This window comes from Triturus cristatus, chromosome 1_2 (genome assembly GCF_964204655.1).
Source record: "Triturus cristatus chromosome 1_2, aTriCri1.1, whole genome shotgun sequence".
Lineage (NCBI taxonomy): Eukaryota > Metazoa > Chordata > Amphibia > Caudata > Salamandridae > Triturus > Triturus cristatus.
The window spans coordinates 695554478-695568499 of record NC_140580.1 but is presented as its reverse complement, the minus strand read 5'-3'; the positions used below and the strand labels follow the sequence as shown (position 1 = coordinate 695568499).

Genomic DNA, 14022 nt, shown 5'->3' with positions numbered 1-14022 from the left:
GTGCACCTCCTTCCTGTGTTCAAATGTTACTTCAAATGCCTCCCGTTCACACCCCCAATTTTACTTTCAAGACCTCATCTCTGCCCACTTACTACCTCAGTCTCTGCATAGAAATTGTTTGATTATGTTCTCCCGCAACCCCACTCCACTGTCTAAGCACTCAATATATTTTGAATTGACTAAAAGACAGTGTGGTGTAATAGAACAAAAGTGAATAAACGTAACCAAGCCTCCTACTTTTTTTGATAGGCACATCCAACTTTAGCTTTCCACTTAAGTTCTCATTAGGCATTATTTAGTTGGAGATAGCGCAACTTAAGGCTCTAAACAGTATAAGGGATTGTTTTCGCTATTTGTACCAGGACTGTGCCAACCCAGGGCAGCCATTCCTTTGTACGCATTAGAATGACCCGGAGGAAAAAAATAATAAATAAATAAGACAGTTATCTGCTGCAACCTTTTCTGACAACTTTATACTGGAAGTTACAGCAGTACAGCCACCATTCACCAACCACCCAACATTAAAGCACATAAGGGAAGGAGGCTTAATTCCATTACTGCCTAGGGAAAGTCACTGAATAATTGTGTTGTGCAACATCGTATCGGGAAGTCCAAGACTAGCATTGGCAAAGCCAATAGGTCTCACCTATGAGCGAGCTATTGGCAATCTGGTGGGGGCGAGTAATGGGATTTTTTTTTTTTTATTTTTATTTTTTTTTATTTAAGTGATATGAAGCAGTCAGCACTGGTGGCTTTATCACTCTAGGTCTCGCCTAGGCAGCGCTCGCACTATCTCTTCGAGACATGCTGTATTCAGGATATGTGCATAAAGCTCTGCCTACTTACCACCCAACTTTTTAATTGGCTCCTGTCCTTTGTAAATGGTGGCTTTTCATTGGGCTTTGCAGTCCCTCCTTAGTACTGTCTTCTCTCTTTTTGTAGCCTCTCATGAGGACACCCCCTATTACATGTGTTTTTACACCCTAGGTTTTAATTACAGCCTCAAGGCACTGTTTTCTTAAAGGCCTTCAGACAGGACACTCACTTGGTCCTAAACATGGCTGGCAATGGTTACTTTACTCGCTAGCACATCTCACATTTATATTAGACCTTCTATAAATTTCCCTTCATCAGCTCCACATGGAGCACAACCTAATCCGGAATAAAATAATTATTTTGTCACATTTCCAAAGCTACTGATTGTATATATTGAATATACTGTCTTGCATGCAATGCATCATGGGTAGGGAGTATTTACCATATCTTCAAAGTTTGATGGTCACTAGGGACCTCTAGGCGCAGCTTGCAGTACTGCGCCTACACATCTCATTTATATTAGTTCTATAAATTTCCCTTCATCAGTGCCAGAGTATAACCTAATCCGGAATTAATAAAATAATTATTTTGTCAGATTTCAAAGCTACTAATTGTATATATGGATATAGCTATTTGAATGTACTCGTGGTATCTTCTTGCATGCAATGCATTATGGGAGTAATGTATGTGACCATAAGTTTGACGCTCACTAGGGACATCTATGAGCAGCTTGTGGTAGTGGCAGTGCTGGTGCCTTCCTTACTAGGGACCTCTAGGAGCAGCTTGCAGTACTGGCTGCGCCGATGCCTAGCTCACTAGGGACCTCTAGTAGCAGCTTGAGGTACTGCACCCATCACATCTCACATTTATATTAGACCTTCTATAAATTTCCCTTTATCAGCTCCACATAGAGTACAACCTAACCCGGAATCAATATAATTCTTTTGTCACATTTCAAGGCTACTAATTGTATATATGGACATAGCTATTTGACTGTAGTTGTGGTATTGTCTTGCATGCAATGCATTATGGGTAGGGTAGATTTACCACATCTTCAAAGTTTATGATGCTCAGTAGGGACCTCTAAAACAAGCTTGAGGTGCTGCACCTAGACAAGCAGTGCTGGTGCCTTGCTCACTAGGGACCTCTAGGAACAGCTTCCGGTACTGCACTTTTCACTTATGTTTTAAAACCCAAAACATAAAAGGCATTGTTTTTTTTTTTTTTACTACTGCCAGAGGGAGGAGGGACGAAAATCAGACGGGCAGGAGGGTGGTAGGTGAAAGGAGAAGAAACAGGGTGGTGGCAAGGGAAAAACTGCACTGAAAGCCAGCGTTAACCAAGTCAGAGTTAAAAAAAATATATATAAATAAATAATGCAAAATAGCTGAATTTCAACACGAGGAGCAGATTGCCAGCGGAGGGATGCTAATTCAAGTTAATTAATCTTTGCATGGTACATGTGCCACTGAAAGAAAATAAAGTACTGACGCCTGACAAGCACTGCCCAATTTAAAAGGCAGCAAAGATAAGTAAAACGCTGCAAACAAATGGTAAGCAATTGGTGGGTTCCAAGCCCATTATAGAACACGAGTCTCACAAGCGAGGGTGCATGCTCACACAAGCAAGACCTGAAAAAGAAAAAAAAAATGTATATATATATATATATATATATATATATATATATATATATATATATACACACACACATATATTATCTACTGGCGACCGCCAGTAGATAGTTATAGTTAGGACCACTTTTCCATAGGAAATCCGCAACATTCTATTTGGAATAACTTTGGCGCCGGTCGACGAATCCTCGCAAAATTTTCAAAATAGGTGGGGCGCTATGCTCCGCTCCTACCCTGAAAGTCTCGGGGGGATTCGTCAAGCGGGGGCTGAGAAAAAAGGGGGGTCCCAAAACGCGTTTTTCCCCATGCATTTTTCCATAGGACCTTTAGACACAGCTACAGACCGAACGGCTGAACAGAGTTACTTGAAATTTGGCAGAGAGGTAGTCTACAGGTCAAGGAAGTGCCTTTTGTAGGTTTGGTGTACATCTGTTCAGTAGATCCTGAGAAAATAGCCTTTAAATCAATATATACATCTGTGGCAGCTTACGGTGCGCTTACGGTAAGCTTACCGTACGCGTACGGTGCCGTGCGCGAGCGCGATTCTGATTGGCTGTTAGATCTTACTAAACATTCGAATCGGTCGAAACCAGGAAGCGGCGGCCGCCATTTTCTATCTCGCACTCTGAGGGGGGGAGGAAATACAAAGGCAAAAAACATGTAAAGGGGCTGTTTAGACTGCTCCCAACCACCTAGCCTTGATGGTGTCCCCAAAGAACCCCCAAGGGCAAAAATTCAAATTTTTTTTTTGAAAAATCGCCGTTTACGCTTACCGTACGCGTACGGTAAAAAAAAGTAAAAAAAAAATAAAATATCCACACTCTCCACACCCCGTGCGCAAATGCTCCCCGAAGGGCACCATTTGTGCATGGCATATTTATAATCATAAATAATCCCACATTACCTTTCACAACGAAGCGCATAATATGTCCTCCATGTGCGCACGGTGCGCGAAGCGCATCGTGCGTACATGGCCCATCCAGCGTAACGTGGGCACGCGGTGCGCGTAGCGCACCGCGTGCCCACCGTGCGTGCACGGCACTAACTGCGTAAAGTGGGCGCGCACGCCACGAATGGCGTAAAGTAACTTAGCATTTAAAAAAACGTACAAATTCACTGAAAAAACTGCGTTAAGTGGGCGCGCACGCCACGAATGGCGTAAAGTAACTTAGCATTTAAAAAAACGTACAAATTCACTGAAAAAACCATAGGTTTCACACACGTTATAGTTAGGAATTAGCATTTAAAAAACCTTGCAAATTCACTGAAAAAACCATAGGTTTCACACAAGTTCTAGTTAGCGGATATTTTACTGATAAAAAACCATTGAAATTCCCCCGTTATAGTTAGTGCAGGCAACTATAACTCACGCGACCGCAATCCTCTGCTGATGCTAATACTGTATTTAGACACTTATTTACCCATGTCTTCTTCCATAAATTTTTAGCTATACATATATTACAAATATTTTTTTTTCATAAAGACACATATGTCATCAGCAGAGGATTGCGGTCGCGTGAGTTATAGTTGCCTGCACTAATTATAACGGGGGAATTTCAATGGTTTTTTATCAGTAAAATATCCGCTAACTATAACTTGTGTGAAAACCTATGGTTTTTTCAGTGAATTTGCAAGGTTTTTTAAATGCTAATTCCTAACTATAACGTGTGTGAAACCTATGGTTTTTTCAGTGAATATATATATATATATATATATATATATATATATATACATATATATATATACACATATATATACACACACACACACATATATACACACACACACATATATACATACAACCAAGATCGCTCCTTGCGAGACCTTGGACCCGTGGAGGGTGGTGTATACACCAGAAGAGCACCCGGTATTCCAATATTCAGTCCGTCAATATGCGATAATAATACACTCTCAGGCTCCAGAGTAAATGATAAATAGGACGTTTATTTCCACGCTACGCGTTTCGGCTAAACAGCCTTGTTCACACGATGGAAATGCACACAATTGTCACCATTTTGTACACTGATCGTCATTCATGGGGTAGTAAACACAAAGGACAGCCTCTCGGTGAAAATAAACTCAGGTGAAAATATCGCAGCCATATTGAAATGGTTATACTGCATATGTCCTATGGATGTCCACATATCTTGCATCATATCCTATGTATTTTGTATATACCATATATGCATAAATTTACATTTCATTTTCAATAAAGTTGTGTGATAAAGATTTTTTGCATTTGTTTAGATAACTCGCACCAAGAGAAAATAGTTCCATAGGATCACCTCCCATATGTAACGTGGAAAATATAAGGTACATGATACGTATCACACATCTCCTCTGCACTTAAACAACAGGTTTAATCCCAAATAGGTATACGAACACATTTCAGCCCGAATCACAACGGCGAAAAAATTCATTCGCAAACTGAAACTGAAAAAATGGCATCTATTGAAACCAATAAGATCCCGCAATCAATCGAGCGGGACAAGTGCTGCCTTAGACTTGGATTTGAATATAAGTGATGTAGACAACCTCGTAATGTTGCAACAACTGAATAACGATCAGTGTACAAAATGGTGACAATTGTGTGCATTCCCATCGTGTGAACAAGGCTGTTTAGCCGAAACGCGTAGCTCAGGGCTCCGTCTTTTTCTCTTCACTCTCGGTCGGGTGCTCTCAGAGCGGTGACGGACACCGCGTGTTTAAATCAGGCTCGTGATACCAAAACAAAATACCAGCACTCACGGGAACAGTGTCATCAGTTTATTGAAGGACAAACCTCACGACAAAACGCGTTTCGGCTGCCGCCTTTGTCAATTGTGATCGGCGTGCGGGTTAGGTAAACAAATACTTTACACGTCATTGAAATGCAAAGTCTACCGCTTTCTTAGCATATACTGTTGCGTTCAAACTAAAACATCCCGCCCATCCAGGGCGGGATGTTTTAGTTCGAACACAACAGTATATGCTAAGAAAGCGGTAGACTTTGCATGTTTACAACAGTATATGCTAAGAAAGCGGTAGACTTTGCATGTTTAATAATGGCTGCCATTCTATGACTGATGGAAGTCCTATGTTCATTTCAATTACATGTGTAAAGTATTTATGTTTACCTAACGCGCACGCCGATCACAATTGACAAAGGCGGCAGCCGAAACGCGTTTTGTCGTGAGGTTTGTCCTTCAATAAACTGAGGACACTGTTCCCGTGAGTGCTGGTATTTTGTTTTGGTACCACGAGCCTGAATGAATATATATATATATATATATATATATATATATATATATATATATATATATATATATATATATATATATATATATATATATATATATATATATATATATATATATATATATATATATATATATCTCATCAGACATCAACACCAACCCTGAATTCTAGTTTCCCTAGGAGGGATTCACACATTGAACTAAAAAGTCTTGCTAAAGTTGCGACAGCCTAACAGCACCAAAATCCTATACCAGGAGGCTTCGCGTCCTCTTGCAAAGCTTTCATATGCTCTGCACAGGCTGAACAGTATATGCCAACATTTGGGACCTCTGAAAAAGCTTTTTCCACTTACAAGCAGTGATAAAACAAGGCCTTTCCAATGCTCAACACCAAACAAAATAGAAGTGTGCACTGCTGCAAACTTAAGTTGGTTTAAGCAAAAAGCAATTCCTAATGGGAGATAGTAGTTCTGCAATAGCTCGAAAAATCACAAAAAAAGAAAAAATTACCCAATAACTGATGGACAAACAGCATCCCAGAGTTGCAAACCGCATGAACAACATCAGCAGAACTAGCCTTTCCTTTGAAAGCCAACAATGCAATTACCATTGCAAAGGGGCTGTGCTGTACAGGGGCTGCCTGAAGGAGCTCTGGCCTCAAGCTCCATAAATTGCAGGACTGCACAGAATAGAGAGTTAACAACCCACCTTGTTTATTTTACTAAAAAAAAAGCGCCACGCCATGAAGAAATGCTTCATGTTGAGGGGTAGTTAAGAATTAAATTTCAGTGAACAGTTAACTTTTAAACAGCAATACAGACACTATACAATGTGAAAGTATTTAAGAAAAGACACTCATTCAACAAATGCACCTTGTATTTTACAACTACCTACACGGGCTGACTCCATACATTGTACTGTTAGGACATGACCACTAACATAAGTTAGCAGATGAAAGATTATTCACTTTTCAAAAACATAGTAAGGAAAAGTGTGATAATTGCAAAAAAGTGTGCTGGGTCTTCAGCACTACTAGAAAGCAAGGGCCACGCCTCAGCAATATGTGGAAACTGCTGAAAAGAAATGTTTGGAGCGCACTTATTACATTATGGCAGACCTCTAACTCCGTTCCCCGGGGCAAAGCTTTGAATCTTAACGTATAAAATGAAGTGATAGGAAACTACAGTGCGGGGCACTCCAGTCAGTACAAATAAGTCGGCACGCGGCACCTCGACAGAGTGCATCTCAAGTTCGTCATCTCCATTCTGATGGGAGCAGTCCTTGAAATGTAAATATAAGTGTAGGCACCAAGCATCCCAGAGTACCTGTCTGTAAATCAGACGAGCATGTACACTAGTTATAAGTTTTGAAACCCTACTACGAAGTGCAAGTACTCCCGCCTCCAATTTAAAGAGGTGCTTGTACTGAGTACCTGTCCATTTAAAGCACTAGGTGGGAAATAATTCCACACTGACGGCCCAAAACTGGATAGATACTGATTGTTCAGAGCCAGATATGAGACATCAATGCCAAGAAGTTTAAAGAATATAATCCAATTGGCGGTCAAAGGTTCGATTACAAGCTGACCAGTGTGTACAGTTTAAAGCATGACAGATCACGGGATTCACTGCAGGGTGGGCTTTTGAAGCCGAGCCCATATAGTAAACACTGGCGTGCTCTACAAAAGCCTGTCTTTCGCACTCATGTATTTCAGTAAACTGCATATAGGTTAAATGGAAAAACCAAAAGTGTTAAAAAGGTGGCCAAGGATACATGATGCAAACACCTTAAATGTACGAGTTGCCGCTAAATTATATTCATTAAAAAGGCGTAACAAGTGTAAGATTGTAGCAGCAAATAATTCATACAAATCTGGTAGGTACAGTTTGAGTTGCATGCATGATTTGCAGATATAAGCAACCAACTGTGGAATTAGGGCAAACCATAGAGGCTTTCGTCAGTCCTACTAACGTGTGAGCACTCCAGTATAGGCTAGCTAAAAAGACAATGGGCCATATCATCAAGAACATGCGATAAATATCGCAAATCGTGATTAGCACTTTTTCATTATCTCCCTCTACTGCTGAATTACATCGCCATGTTAGCGGCGTATTACTAACGCTTTGCTAACAGGCGAAGTACAATCCAGCGATAGACTGCGATAATGATCATTAGCGTGGGAACTCCAGCAATGATTTCACAGCACTAATGAAATGAAAAGCTTGTTAATAGGGGAGTGTGCACTTAACCATACAATCCACCTCCCATAGGCAATAATGCTAAGTCTGGTTTTATTCAGGCGTTAGAATCATGCGATAATGTGGGCTTAGCGCGCCTTTTGTCATCGCTTTGCTCTTCAGGGGAAGCATTAATACCACGATGTTGGTTTTGCGATCATGTCACATGTACTAGGAGGGAACGCCTACTTTGCATCTCATTAGCCATATCCATCGCTGTCATGATATGCGTTGCAGATTCGGGCGCTAACATGCGCTAATGCACGTTAGCAACGCCTTGCTAATATTGAGATAAAATCGCCACTGTGTGCCGAAAACGCGGCGATATATCTCTCGATTATATGCCCCAGTGTTTTTTTTTTAACTTGAGATTCAAATGCTGGGTAGATAGGTGGAAGAAGCACAGCCGGACTGAGTTACAGATGAACGGGTGACAGCTTCCTGGTAACAAGTCAGTGTGCTCTAGAATGACTGGTATGTACAAGCTAGACCTCGGGGAGAGGCCTGCTCCGCCCTGGTTAACTCCATCCCGGGGGAGGGCAATGAAAAGGAAATATGAAAATAGTATGCGTTCTGTCGAATGTAGTTTCGTAGCAGCCTCTGTACAATTAACTGCCCCCTACGGCATTTCTGATTTATCAAACGTTTTAGAAAATTATCTGCACGAGAACAAGCACAGTCGAGTTGTAAAATTGGAGGCGCAATAATACTGTGATAAAAGTATGCGTTTGGAAAAGTATGGTTCATCAAATTAGCGACCGATTTAAGAAAAAAAGTTACACAAGACAAGTGCAATTAAGTATCAAAACGCGTGCGATAAAAGAGCTAAGACAAAAAGTATGTGTCGAAAATATTAAAACCTAGGACGGATGAAACAATGTATGAAATGAAAGGACTTCATTCAGGAGTTAAAAACGATTTTTACTCAATGTACTTTCAAATATTACATTTTTAGTAAGAATTCCATTTTTTTTGTCATAGCTATATGTACTACATGTTCCTAATTACTATATTGTCAGCCAATAAACATTTGTTAATTAAATAAATGAGTTTGTTTTACAGCACTCACAAACGCATGACGCAAACGATGCGGTAGTTACAAGTACCACTTAAAGCCATTTGAGAGTCTAACACCATTTAAAAAAATCCCGACCTACGGCGTAGAGTAGTTAATACAATTTTTAGAAATCCTACAATGCATTACAATGAATACACGCATTGAACAGTGCAACATGCAAATAGTTTTGTCTCTTTGTACTAGACGTAGACAACCACCGCTTCTTTTATTCTCCTTGATTTTTCCCTTCCGCACGTGTGGGGGGAATTCCGCTTCGAAATGGGCCCTGCAACTCTACCAATCTGACGACCAGGCGCGGTATGGGAACCGGCCTTTTTTATTTTTACCCAAAACCCTGGGCTACGCCCCAACACCACAGTTAACAGACCATAAAGGGTAGACTAGAGTGACCCAGGCCCAGAGTGCCTGGATTTGATTCCCTGATAGTCCACGAGAATTTCCAGCGAAAGCATAACTGTTCTCAACTTAATCTATAAAATAATGGGTCTATGTATACACCCGGGGACACCCTAATCCTGCTGTCGTGCTTCGTGTCCCTGAAAACCCTCTACTAGCCCAAATTACCAGGTCTCGAGATGAGCTGCGTGCGGGCGACTGGAGGGCGAAGTGAAGGAGAAAGCGCCCGCCCCTGCGCCACCGTCACTACGCTCCGCAGGACCCCGGCCAAGGCTGTCTTTAAACTGCCAGATTCGCGGATTTATTTTACCTTTTTAAAGACTTCAATTAGCGTAACAGTGTCCGAGATCCCTGTTGCTAGGACCCCCACCCAGTTAATCTCCATTTCTACGTATACTCACCTATCAGGCAGCGACTGAGAAACAGAATGGGGCTTTCCGGGTCCCTCACAGTTTGGCGTGCTTTGATAGTGACGTCAAGGGGTGGGCACGTTAACTGGTCGTGTAACGCAACATAGAGAAGAAACGCGCATGCTGGATACGATTTTTCGCGCATAGTCTTACTCGTGGCGGCCATGATACGTGGGTAAAAAGAATTATTCCATACATACGTGTTTTGATAACCACACTTGCTTGGATACTGATAGCGTCTTATGCGTTGCAAATGTCGCGTAGATCCTATGTGATGGACCGTCTATCTTCGTACAGGGAGTTCTGGTTTGTGTGACGTTAAGGTGCACCTGTGAGCTGCACCGAGAAACAGCCTCTTTGAAGCACGGAGGCGGCCATATTAGTTTGGGAAAAGACGTGACCTTGGTAGTGGGAGCCTGTTGCTAAGTTTTCGTTATTGGGCGTGACTTCTTCCGTAGTCTTACCTTTTGGATCATTCTGTGCAACTACCATCGCTGGATGGGTTTAGGTGAAAAGTGAGATGTTTGTGTTGGAGTATTACGTAAAACTTGGCAATATAACGAATGAGGAATGAAACATTTCTTCAATTCTATTAAGGACAAGGAGGCGAGGACTATGTATTTCTTTCTTCACTTTATTAAATTAGCAGACTTTAAAGAACCAATTAAAAAAAACAGCGGACTACATATCCCATGAACCACAGTGGCATGAGTAGCAATTTTTTTTTAATGCAGATTTATATTACGCAAACTCGACCCGAAGGTATTTTTACATGAACACCGGTTACGTTACACAAGGACACATTAAGGCACAGGGAGATTAAGTGATTTGCCCAGAATCACAGGATGTGGACATAACCCTGAGGCTCGAACCTTGGTTTCCAACACCAAAGTCGGCAATCTAGCCGTCTGACCACATCCTCCAACCATAGCCAATCACGGATTATCCCGGTGTATATAACATTATGACGTCCCTTCCTGTTCTTCTTCACTGAAGTAAGTCAACCTTGAACGCTTTTCCTAGTCGAATTTCTGATAATTTTCTACAACAGAGAGGTAACACCCTTTATCCAATGCTTTGTACCATAATCTGATTTCAATCACAACCATGATATCTATATCAATATTCTATCGAATTTTCGAGAAAAACATGTTCATATCCATAATCCTTTAATTAGATAAACGCATACTAATCCCATTACTCAGTGATAATGAAGTGTTCCTGGGTGGGTCCAGAGATCATTCCATGATGTCCCCCGGTGGGATAATCCTCACCTCCTTGTCCTTAATAGAACTGAAATTTTCTATCCAGCTAGCTAGGACATTTTTCATTCTATGTCAGGACCGGAGGCAAGGATTATGAATGTTCAAAGCATACTACCAGAGTGTTGGCCCCCAAAATGGGTTTGAAGTAAAACTTTTTGAAGGTAAACTTGGATTACCAATTCGCAGCATTTATGGTCTGCCACCTACCTGAATGGCCGTAAACTCTATTGCCCCTCTTGTGGAGTGGGCCCTGAACTTATGCACATTCGCACCAGCTTCGGCCATGATCCACCTTACCCACTGGCAATAGATAGAGATGAAACTGCTTTAATCATTTTTTGCATGGCAATTAAAAGTTGTTTCTCACCTGCCGGCCTAATGTCCACTGTCATCTCCTCATATGCCTTAATGCATCTGACTACACATAGTTTAGGGTGTTCTGAGAATGAATGATAAGATAACAACCTGGTATTAGTCTGAGTTCTTCTAGAAAGGGTAAATGTGACTCCTTCCGGTGTGAACATTCTAGCACAGTTCTAATGCCCTCACACCTGACACCCTTTTCCATGAAATGAGGCAAAGTAAAATGGCCAATTTTGCAGAGAGTTCCTTCCGTGACAAGTATTCGTTATTCTGACACTTAAGAATTAGCCGGAAGACATCATTAAGATCCCATAGGCCTGAATATCTTGGCTCCGGTGGTCTAGACAGTCCGATACCCCTCATCAGCTTACAGACTCGAGGTTTTCCTACTGCTGGTTTGCTATCAATAGTGTTATGTCCGGCTGTTATGGCCGACCTAAAATAATTAATGGTACGGTATGCCAGCCCTGAATGTACCAACCATGCCAAATAATTTAGGATGTATGTAACCTCTGCCCCCAAGGGATCCAGATGTGTTTCCACACACCAACAATATCATTGTCTCCAAGCCGAGCGATATCTCTTGATGGTGCCTGAGGCCAACGCCTGCTGGATAAAGCTTGCTGCATCCTCTAAAAGTTGCTTGTCTTCCCAGGGGGAGGCGTCCTTCAAGGACCAGGGGGTTCAGGCAATCCTGTGGGTCTCAGAAAAGCGAAGGGGATGAGGCCAGTGCAATTCTAAGGTCCCTGGACAATTCCAACAGCGTCAGGAACCATGCCTGTGACTTCCATATCAGTGTGACCAACACCAGGGTGGCTGACTGTCATCTGACCTGAGCCAGAACCCTGGAAATCATGAATGGTAGGAAAGAATACGGGAGGTCCTTTGCCCAGCCCTGGAGGAAGGCATCCACCGCTATGGCTTCCGGGTCCAGTCTCCAGCGCACATAACATGGAAGTTGATGGTTCAACTGAGATGCAAAAAGGTCCAGATCGCAAGGACCACATCTGTTCATCAATGCCTGGAAAATCTTGGGATTCACCTGCCAAACACTGCTGTCCAAATAGTTCCTGTAATTCCAGTCCGGTACTGCATTCTGTACCCCTGGTAGGCACTCTAGCATCACCAAAATCTGTTTCTGAAGACAGTAATGCCAGAAATCCTTCACCAGATGCGAAAGTGTGGCCAATAGGAAAAAATTCGATGGCAGTGGTAACTTAGAACTGCCAGCACATCTGTAAGGTTTAGGGTAAGTGTAACATGTAAAAACGAGTATAGTGTGCTCAAATTAATCAACACTATGCCACCACAATAGTGTAAACAATATATGAAACAAGAACTAGCACATATATACAAATGATTAAGCAATCCAGAGCACCACAAAGATATAGTGAATGTAATCTGACAATGTCACAGATCAAATTTTAATTTATTTCAAACATTTGTATCTAACACTTGTTGTTACATGAATCACTGAACCAAAGTCTGTTGGTATAGATCAACAAGCCACAATCTGTTGACACGCAGGTCAGTAAATGATATTCACAGCCGACATGTGTTTTGTCGTTTTGACACCTTTTTCAAGGCTCGAAATTCTTAAAAAATAGGAAGGTCAGGGGCCCAGGCCTTCTCCAATCTGAAGATCAAAGCACATAAGCAATTCTGTCCTTGGAGCCCCAAGGACCGAATGGGCTAGAGCACAGTCACCTGTGTATACCCAGATGTATCCGAAACTTAAACTTGTCATAAGTTACCCCCAGTTAGGATGGAAACGAAAGGAAGAGGCAAAGGCTTCAGTCAGCCTCAAGTTTACAATGAACACCCGTAGCAGCTCTTTGAGTAACAGCAAATGGATGTCATCACAGATTGTGGCTTGCTAATCTATACCAACAGACTTTGGTTCAGTGATTCATGTAACAACAAGTGTTAGATACAAATGTTTGAAATAGATACAAATTTGATCTGTGACATTGTCAGATCACAATCACTAAATATTTGTGGTGCTTCTGAATTGCTTAATCATAGATATGAAAGTGTCTTGATAAGGTGCCTCCGAATCAATTGATGTATTGGATCACCAAGATGTTGTCCATCCGAAGCAGAATGCAACAGAACATTCTGTCTCTGGGGAGGGATTTGACCACAAAGGATCCGGCCAGGAGTTCCAAGCAGTTGATATGTAACTGTAGTTCCTTGTCTGACCATCGTCCCCCCATAGACACATCTCCACATCAGCTCCCCAGCCTGGGCGGCTGACATCCGACTATGATGATGTCCGGCGTGGTCCCAAAGATCGCTCTCCCATTCCAGATATCCATGTGATCAATCAACTATTGGACCTACAGAAAGCAAAAAAGAAAAGAACCTGTCTGATCAGAATAAGCGGAACATCTCACTATAGGTAACAAGGCAACTGAAAGGCAGTAGTGGTATATAGGCTGCGCACCACGATGCTACTAAGTATTAACAAGCAATGATATTAATTTCATCTATGATAGTGCTCCAAGGAATTTGAGCAACGACTGCCACTCGTTGTTGACAGAGTGTAGACAAGTCTACACTCAAATAGAAAACCAAAAAGTCAAAGTCC

At 41.8% G+C, this 14022-nt stretch overlaps 1 protein-coding gene across 3 annotated transcripts in view; it reads right to left on the bottom strand.

The window, feature by feature from the left end:
• The window catches only part of LOC146867851 (non-selective voltage-gated ion channel VDAC2), a 65402-nt gene extending 55217 nt beyond the window's left edge, over positions 1-10185 (bottom strand). Inside the window, exon 1 of one of the 3 annotated variants that reach the window (XM_085608557.1) lies at positions 10005-10185. The gene's annotated coding sequence lies outside the window, so the exon portion shown is untranslated. Of the gene's footprint in view, positions 1-9562; positions 9632-9795; positions 9895-10004 lie in introns of those variants that run through there. The other 2 variants (XM_085608554.1, XM_085608556.1) reach the window with 2 other exon arrangements.
• Positions 10186-14022: the final 3837 nt, after the last annotated feature.